At 43.0% G+C, this 10,228-nt stretch overlaps 1 non-coding gene across 1 annotated transcript; it reads right to left on the reverse strand.

Moving 5' to 3' along the window:
• Nucleotides 1-7,752: 7,752 nt before the first annotated feature.
• Nucleotides 7,753-7,835, reverse strand: trnal-caa. The gene has a single exon. It is a non-coding gene; the product is annotated as a tRNA-Leu (tRNA).
• Between the last annotated feature and the right edge of the window lie 2,393 nt (nt 7,836-10,228).

Raw genomic sequence — 10,228 nt, forward strand, 5'->3', positions numbered from 1 at the left:
TTGGTTGGTTTGCTCAAGTGTTACAGGGTGATGCTTAAGTCATGGGTTCAAGCCCTTTGCTAACTAAGTTACCGCTATGCATTGAGAGTTGTCGTTGTCACTTCAAGTGTATTTACCCATCTTTGCTTTTCCTTCACCATGTGCATGAGACGTATCACATGTCAACCAGGCCAGAACCTCTAAAACATTTCAAGGAAATAGTCCAGACCCTAATTTTGCTGGTTGTATTGAGCAGATGTAGAGTAGATATTCCAGGAGAGATGCTGTTGGTCAAATCATGTAGTTTTAAACAAAACAGAATTTTTTTTACAAGATTACCAAATGAAACACAAACAAAAGAGAACAGAATGCAGAATAACAACTTATTCAAAAAACCCAACATATTATCCCACCTTAATGATGCTGTTCCAAGTACTTGCAACAATCCCCAGAAACACTCCTTGGCACAAAAGGTAAAATTAACACAGGGTCTTACAGGAGAGATGTTAGAGAGTGAGTACCGGCATGGGCCTGCGTTTTTGCACTCAGCAGCTTCTACAACACTGCAAACATAAATCAAACCAGAGAAAAGTTGAGCTGGGAGAACTGGCCACTCTCATTTCATTGAACAAGTGTTTTGTTTTCAAAGACTTGAAATACTTTTGCATGGGGCAGTATCTGTGAGCCATAATCAAACTGGCCTTAAAACCCTTCAAATTCGACGCTTTCGAGTCTGTGTCTTTTTTGATCTCTCTGAAAAACAAAACCAAGGACAACATAACCTTGTTAAATGAGCAGCATCATCACACTTCACTCCTTACAGAAATGAACCATCAATATCCATCAATATTTTTGATAAAATCCACTCAATCTCAGGAATCGTAGTACTGCTCTTTTTGTCGATGGTATGGAAAACTCCACAATTACCTTTGTTTTTGCATCCCATAGGGCCATTTGTCCATGTTCAGTAACATGGTCCAGGAAGGTGACCTGGGCTTTGGCAAATTCTCTTTTAGCCAGGTTTTTCACCAAGCCTGCCTTCCAAAGTCGATCAAACAAGTCTGACAAGTGTTGAAAATGTTCCTCCCATGTGTGACTAAAAGTCATTGGGTCACCTATATATTCAAAACAGTAGGGTAGTCCGGCAATGACCTTGTTAGTTATTTTCTGAAACGTGGCTGGCATTTTTCATATCAAATGGCATAATCTGAAGAAGGGCTTATGCCCGAAACGTCGATTCTCCTGCTCCTTGGATGCTGCCTGACCTGCTGCGCTTTTCCAGCAACGCATTTTTCGCTCTGATCTCCAGCATCTGCAGTCCTCACTTTCTCGTAATCTGATACAGTCCATTTGGCGTTACAAAAGCCAAAAGTGCCTTTGCTCTTTCTAACAAAGGTATATGCCAGTATCATCGAAGCAAGTCCAACTTAGAAATATAAGTTGCTTGTCCCAACTTTTCAACCCAGTCTTTCAAATGTGGAATGGGTTATGCACCAGTCTTTGTAACCGCATTGACTTTGTGATAGACTACACATAACCACTGCATATCATCTGCTTTCAGCACCATTATTATGCATAAGCTCCAGTCACTGTAACTCACTTCGACTATGCCAACTCAGAGCATTCATTCAATCTCCTTTTGAACCTGTGTCAACTTCAGAGGGTTATGCCTCCAAAGATGTTGCTTAATCAGAACAGCATCTCCAATATCTACATCATGTATAATTAGATTAGTACTTCCCAGTTTATTTCCACAAATCTCTCCATGTGATAGTAATAACTCTTTTAGGTCATTTCAATTTTTCTCTGGAAGGTAACTCAATATTTTTGACAATGTCCTCATTGTCCAATTTAATTTGAGGAATGTCCAATTCAGAATCCTGTCAACTTGGTTCTTCCTTCTGTTTTGTGATCAATAAAAGTCTCCTTTGGCTTTCCTTCCTTGTCAAAATACGTTTTGAGCATATTCTGTGAGATGTATTTCAGTCTGGAGTCCTTATCAAATAGTTCAACTCACTCAATTTCCTTTGATAAGTTCACTAAACCTAGCTTTTAATGGTTCACTTATCACTGGAAGTGACACGTTATCTCTGATAGCAAAATCACAATATTTTGATTTCTTGTTTGCTTCCTGATGCAGTGTCTGCTGTGATACTTTTAAATGCTGTCTGGCAAACTCCCCCGCTCTATTTATTTATTACTGACAATTTGACACATAGGCAAAATATATGGTCTCTGAATTCTGACTAATCAATTTCTCCTCAATCAATCTTAGCAGTCCTCTCATTTCATGCCCCAAAACTAATTCAAATGGACTGAATTTGGTCGATTCATTTGGTGTGTCTCTGATTGCAAGAAGCACAAAGGGAATTCCCTTATCCCAATGATCTGGATGGTCTTGACTAGCAGCGCTTAACATCATGTTTGATGCCCCATTTCTAGCACTCCCTGCGACTCTGGATGCTACGCAGTAGATTTGAATTATTTTATTCCTAAGCTGTCCATAACTTTCTTGAATTATTTCAGTGTGAAGTTGAATTTGATCTGATTGTATCTTTGTCAGTAGGCCGTCTCTAGTGAAAGATTTGAGTAATTCCTCCACAATCCTTTCAGCTGTGATATTGTGTAATGGGGCAGCCTCTGGAAATCTAGTGAACACGTCCATTGTTGTTAGCAAATACTCATTCCCACTCTTTGTTTTAGGTAGGGGTCTTACGCAATCAATTAAGACTCTTGTAAAAGGTTCCTCAAATCCAGGAATAGGTATTAAAGGTGCGGGTTTTATTGCTGATTGTGGTTTTCCATTTACCTGATATATATGATTTATCTCGTAAAATTCAACTACAATCTTGTGCAGTCCAGGCCAGTAACACGGTGTTTTCCAGTTCAGCTTCATTTTTTTCCCCCTAAATGACTCCCTAGTGTTAGGTCATGCACCACTCGCAACATTTCCTTTCGACAACATACTGGCAACACATCTTGATGGATGTCTGGCCATTTCTCATCTGAGTGAATGTGTGATGATCTCCATTTCCTCATTAAGACATCATGTTTAAGATAATAACATTCAGGGATACATTGAGATTCTTCTTCTTTGTGTGCCTTTTGATACAACTGCTTTAAATTTTCATCCTTCTGCTGTAACTCAGTTCATTTATCTGAGCAGAAGATGTCTGCATTGTCATGAATTAGCTATATAATTAACACAGAAAAATTGTATTTCTGGAGCTGAGAGCTGGTCCAGTGCTGGACCAATTTTTCATTCTTCAGTGGACACTCTAACCTCACTTTACATAGTTGAGCGCTTGTCTCACTGTGAATTCACAATACTCGCAGCTTTTCTGGCAATAATCCTTCAGAAGGACATAGTTTCTCATCTTCCAGCATCACACATTGAGAGGGTCATGTATATGTCAATATTGCAACCTCTTTTTCTGCTGCTCCTGGCCTATGAAAATAAACTTTACATTCGCAGGTGTATGGTTGAAGAAGATCTGGCACTACCTCCTTAACCAACCTCTGACCAGCTTGTACTGTTCTGGAGCAGCTTTCTAGACTCCACTGTACTTTCCATTACCACTCCAACAAAATTCACTGACTGATCCTGTTTTCCTGCAACAGGCTTCCCGGTGCTTCTCCGAAACCACCAACTTTGGGTTCGGTGATTTCACGTGGCCTACTTTATTGCACTGAAAACACCGGGAATTTTTAACTTCTCTGTCCCCTTCAAGGGTTTCCTTTTTACCCCGTGGTAAGTTATCCTCAAGATCTTCACCGAGATCTATCTTTCCATTTCCGAAACCCCATAACCGACGTGTGTTGTACGATCCGAGTGGATAAAGTGCATTATTTGAAATCCACTGACGTTAGAGATTCGCATGCTGCTGATCACAGTATACTCTGCTGTTGCATTGCTGATGCACGGGCTTTCATGTTGGCAGTTAGAGACAATCCACACGCATGTTCTCGGTGCTGCTGAAGGAAGTTTGCTGCCTTTACTACCCTATAGCGTTGTAAGGATACTGTGCGATTTATGCTTGTTTATTAGACTTGAGGCACCTGTAACTATCAGTATGAGGGTTCTTGTGCAGGCCTGAGTGAGTGCCACTTGTCTAAACTATTCAACACGTTGTTACTGTGCGAAACTGCTCCCATCTCTCAGTTTCTTGGTTTTGTGTTGTGATTGAAGGCAGAAATGAAAAGATGGTTTACAAAATGTGAGAGTACATTTTCCCTTTCTGCCTGGCGTGTTACAGAGTAAATTGACTTTGCAGAGTGACATCTGGCTTCTCCAGCTGGGATAAAAATTTATGCGCTGTGATATCTCGCAATTGGTTGTTGGTGAATTAGAACTGGTATGAAAATCTGATGTTGAGCAGACCGGTATTGTGACAATGATTGGAATGAAAAGGACATGCATGTCCAAAAAGGAGTTCTTGCAAACATGCTGGGCAATACTTTGCATTGCAGAGCATGGTTCAGGTAAAAAAGAAAGCACAAAGCAGCGAAGGGATGGGCCGACAGAATGACGTAATCACGGAATCACGCCTCAACGGAGAACGGAACAAGTACCCAGCGCCGGAGACCATTCGGCCACACGACCAACCACGCCGCTGCCCCGGAAATAGATCGGCCTGTTACGATAACTGCCATGTAAAACGAATGAATGAGACGTTTGTCGTCGAATAAATAGTGTGTCGTCAATCTTGTACTCTCCCTCCCTTCGGTGACCGGGATTCACAGATCAAAGCAGCAATTTCGATCGCAGACCTCTGATGCATCTTTCAAAATAAAAGGATCCGCAAGGCAAATCAACGAGATTTCTGCTTCAGTGCATTAGGTTTGCATTCAATCAAAGTGACACGCATTGGGAGTAGGCAAAACCGAGGAACACTAGCTAGAGAGTAACAGCCAAACTGTCCAGTGAGCAACAAGAGACATGAAAGGGAGTCAGGCGAAACAAACTTTCACATCGACAATAAATTGCAATCACAGGCCGTTTGCATATCGCTGTTTCCCTGTTAACATACTTCCATGTTGTGAAACTGACTTTTAGTGCGAAGGGATGGCCCGCCAAAACGACGCGAACGCGGGCAGTGGTGGGATTCAAACCCACGCCGCAAGTTGAGACAGGAACGTGAGTCCAGCGCCTTAGACCACTCGGCCACACAAGCCGCACTGCCACCGTGCGCGCAATAGATCGGCCTGTTTCGATAACTGCCATGCAAAATCAATGAATGAGAGGTTTGCCGTCGAATAAATATTGCGTCGTCAATCGTACACTCTTGCTCCCTTCGGTGACAGGGATTCACAGACCAAAGCAACAATTTGTACCGCAGACCGCTGATGCAACTTTCAAAATAAAAGGATCCGCAAGGAAAATCGACCAGATTTCTGCTTCAGTGCATTAGGTTTGCATGCAATGAAAATTGGGAGGAGGCAAAACCGAAGAACACTCGCTCTGGAGGAACAGCCAAACTGTCCAGTGAGCAACAAGAGACATGAAAGGGAGTCAGGCGAAACAAATTTTCCCATTGACAATAAATTGCAATCACAGACCGTTTGCATATCGCTGTTTGTCTGTTAACATACTTCCAGTGTGTTGTGAAACTGCCTTTTAGTGCACCTCTAAATGTAGGCGCAGGAGATTAGTATCCGCTGGCTTTACTTTCCATTCGCGTGCGGCAAAAACAAATACAGCGAATTTCCAGCATGTGAGAGAATGCTTTCCCTATCTGCCTATGACAAACTAATTATACATATCAGAGTCACATCATACTCGCAACCTGTGCCTTCTTGTGAACCTTAAAATCTCATTTAATGGTGAAGGACATCTGTTCTGATCGTTTGATTCTCACCGAAGAGAAATTGCTCAAATCATGAGAAGACAATGCATATGGACTGCAGGGCACTTCTCCAAATGATGACACTGAATCTAACGATGGTTGTCTAGCTGTTTGATCATCGTATTAGAAATAGCTGTGCGTTGATAGTTTTCTGTGTGTGGGTTGACGGCATACCCGGGGAACTGGTAAGATTTGGAAGACATCTTCAACATCCAAGATCTGTACGGCCGAGTGACAGGGAATGCTGTCTTGGCGAAAAAAAAAGCCCCTGAGCCCATTCCTGGCTGAGCCCGAAACACTCAGACTTCTGATTAACAGCCGAATGCGCAGGCCAGTTGGGTCACAATAAGCGACGGGCAGCCAAGGGGCAGGATCCCCTTTATTAGGCAGCCTGTTTCTGTTTGTATTCTCTACGAGATTTCCATTGCTGCAAATGATCAAGGCCAACATCGATCGATTTTACAAAACCAAAGTTAAAAGACTGTATAGTTGCAAAGTCAAACGCTGCAGAGATTCACGAGCCCTTTTCAAAGTGCAATATTTCGGCCAAGCAATAGTTACCACATTGGCTGAGTGCGCAAGTTGGCCATGTTTAGAAACAACAAAGCTGATTATTTTAATAAAGAGAGGGAAAAGCGACTGAGACAAAAGAAAGGAAGGCAATAATTCGGGAATGGGATGGACTATCTCACTGAAATCGCATGGGATTTTCGTGCGCCACCTTACAACAGGGATATTTGCAGATCTAGTACAATATACCAGCCGCTGTGAGCAATGCGCTTTGCTGAAGCGTGTCCGAGTGGTTACGGCGATGAATTACGGAAGTGTTGGGTCTGTTCCCGTATCGGTTCCAAGCGTGTCAACTGCGATTCGCAGTGCTGGTGGACTTTTGAAACAAGTGCCCGCAAGTTGCCGATGATTCGAACGCACGCACAATTTCTCGTGGCTTTTTCCATCTCCATAAACACGCAGTGACTTTGCTTTGCTGTCATTTGGTATATTTTCATTTCGGTTCTCTGAGCACGTGAGAGGCCCATGTTTACAAAGAACAAACCTGTTTCTGTTTTAACAAAGAGAGGAAAAAGCAAGAGAAAAGCATTCGGGTCCTGAAAGAGTTCTGGAATGCGGATGAGTTTCTTCGTGGAATCGGATGAGCTATTGGTCAGCATCTTCACAACAGCGATATTCCCCGATGAAACCCCATAACCGACGCGTGTTTTCCGGTCGGAATGGATAAACCGCCGGATTTGAAATCCACTGAGGTTGCCACTGGACAGATTCTCATGGTGCTGATTGCAGTTCGCTCTGCTCTTGCTTTGCTGATGCACGGGCTTTTCATGTTGGCAGTTAGAGACAATCCACACGCATGTTTTCGGTCCAGTTGAAGGACGTTTGCTGCCTTTACTATCTGTAGCGTTGTAAGTTATATGTGCGACTTATGCCTTTTTGTTAGACCTGAGGCACCTGTACCTATCCGTATGTGTGTTCTTGTGCAGGCCTGAGTGAGTGGCACTTGTCCGAACCATTCAACACGTTGTTACTTTGCGAAACTGCTCCAATCTCTCATTTTCCTGGCTTTATGTTGCGATTGAGGGCAGAAATGAAAAGATGGTTGACTAAATGTGAGAGTACATTTACCCTTTCTGCCTGGCGTGTTAGAGAGCAATTTGAGTTTGCAGAGTGACTTGTGGCTTCTCCAGCTGGGATAAAACTCAGCGATGATTCGAAACTGTGTGATGATTCGCAAAATATTGTTGGTGAATTAGAACTGGTATGATAATCTGATGTCGAGCAGACCGATATTGTGACAACGATTGGAATGAAAAGGACCGCACGTCGGAAAAGGAATCGCTCGCCAGCGGACGGCTGCGCTCGTAAACACAGTCCGTACAAGCGAAGGGTTGGCCCACCAGAACAACCCGAACGCTGGTAGCGGTGGGATTCGAACCCACGCCTCAAGCTGAGACTGGAACTTGAGTCCAGCGCCTTAGACCACTCGGCCACACTACCCGCTCTGCCGCCGAGCCGGCAATAGATCGGCCTGTTTCGATAACTGCCATGCAAAATCAATGAATGAGAGGTTTGCCGTCGAATAAATATTGTGTCGTCAATCGTACACTCTTGCCCCCTTCGGTGACAGGGATTCACAGACCAAAGCAGCAATTTGTACCGCAGACCTTTGATGCAACTTTCAAAATAAAAGGATCCGCAAGGCAAATCGACCAGATTTCTGCTTCAGTGCATTAGGTTTGCATGCAATCAAAATTGGGAGGAGGCAAAACCGAAGAACACTCGCTCTGGAGTAACAGCCAAACTGTCCAGTGAGCAACAAGAGACATGAAAGGGAGTCAGGCGAAACAAATTTTCCCATTGACAATAAACTGCAATCACAGACCGTTTGCATATCGCTGTTTGTCTTTTAACATACTTCCAGTGTGTTGTGAAACTGCCTTTTAGTGCACCTCTAAATGAGGGCGCAGGAGATTAGTATCCGCTGGCTTTACTTTCCATTCGCGTGCGGCAAAAACAAATGCAGCGAATTTCCAGCATGTGAGAGAATGCTTTCCCTATCTACCTATGACAAACTAATTATACATATCAGAGTCACATCCTACTCGCATACATCATACTCACATCATATTCGCAAAGAGCCGAATATCAGGGAAATTTGGTTCTGTGCATTCTCCTGCGCCTGTTGTCCTCACTTTTTTCCTGGATATAGAATAGATGCCAAACGGTGGTGAAAATGGAAATATTCAGTCGGTAGCTTTGTGACCAGTGGTGTTCCTCAGTTGTCTGCTTTGGGACCTCAGTTCTTTTTGTTTTTTTTTAACGAGAAAGGGTGGGTTCATACTTTTGCCAGTGTCATCAATTTCGAGTGGTGGTGATTACTGTAGTAGGCTATTGTTTGTTTCAACGGGAGACTGACTGGATGCAGAGCTGGGTTGATAAGTTGGAGTTCAGGTTGGAGTTCAACCTGAAAAAGTGAGTAGTTTAATGAAAGTGGGTCCTGCAGATCTGGAGATTCGACTCAATATTTGAGTGGTGCTGGAAAAACACAGCAGGTCGGGCAGCATAATCAATGTTTCAAGCAAAAACCTTTTCTCAGGAATTCATTTTGAAAGTTCAGATTTGAATACCGAATGCAAGGTTAAAGGTAGGAATCGTAGCAGTGTCGAAGAGCAAACAGATTTTGGGGTCCATGTCCATAGATCGCTCAGTGTTGTCACTCAAGTTGATAGTGGTGTTAAGATGGTGTATGGTTTGTTGTCTTTCATTAGCAGGGTGATTGAGTTCAGGAACCACATGCTTATGCTGCAGGTCTTTCGAGCCCTGGTTAGACCTCACTTGGAATATCGTCTTCAATTCTGGTCGCCTCATTATAGGAAGGCGTGGAAGTTTTAGAGAGTTTACAGAGGAGATTTGTCTGATATTGCCTGGAGTGGAAGGCATGTCATATGAATAATCGTTGAGAGAGCTCAGGCTTTTCTCATTGGAGCGAAGAAGGTTGAGAGGCGATTTGATTGAGGTGTATAAAATGATGACAGGCATAGACAGAGTGGATAGCCAGAGATTTTTTTCCCATGGTGAAAATAGCTATCACAAGGGGCATAATTTTAAAGTGATTGGAAGAAGGTTTTGTGGAGATGTTAGAGGTGGGTTGTTTACACATAGAGTGATGGATGCGTGGAATGCACTGCCAACAATGTTAGTAGAATCAGCTGCATTAGGGACATTTAAGCAACTCTTAGATAGGCACATGGATGATAGGATAAAAGGATGGCACAGCATTGATTTCTGAAGTGCCTGTACTGTGCTGTACTGTTCTATGTTCTATGTCCTGCTTCTCTGTCCGCAGATTCTGACGGACTTGCTGAGTTTCTCCAGCCAATTTTGGTTCAGATTTCCAGAATTCAGTCTCTTGAATTCAGTCCCTTTGGATCCGGTCTGTCTCAACAGTATCACCTCTCGTTCTCTAAACTCCAATTTGAACAGTGTGTCCAACCTTTCCTCAGAGGATAAGCCACTGACCACAGGAATGGGTTAAGTGAAGTGTATCTAACTGTTTCAGACACAACTTTATGATAAGAAATAGGAGATGCAGTCGGCCTTTCTGCCCAACAAGTCTGCTCCATAGAATTATTTGCATTATGGCTGATTTGATAATCTTCAAATTCAATTTCTGTCTTTGCCCCAAATATCTTGATATCATTTCATAAAAGATCCCAAATCTGTACACAGTTCTCCAGATGAGGCCTCATCAAGAGCACTTTGCCATAAACATTCCATCTGCCTTCCTCAACATATACTATCGCTGTATGGTAACTTTGTGATTCATGTACCAGACACTCAGATCTCTCTGCCTGCATGCAGAAAGAGGATAAAAACAGTATGCTTGCTAA

Source organism: Chiloscyllium plagiosum, chromosome 30 (genome assembly GCF_004010195.1).
Source record: "Chiloscyllium plagiosum isolate BGI_BamShark_2017 chromosome 30, ASM401019v2, whole genome shotgun sequence".
Lineage (NCBI taxonomy): Eukaryota > Metazoa > Chordata > Chondrichthyes > Orectolobiformes > Hemiscylliidae > Chiloscyllium > Chiloscyllium plagiosum.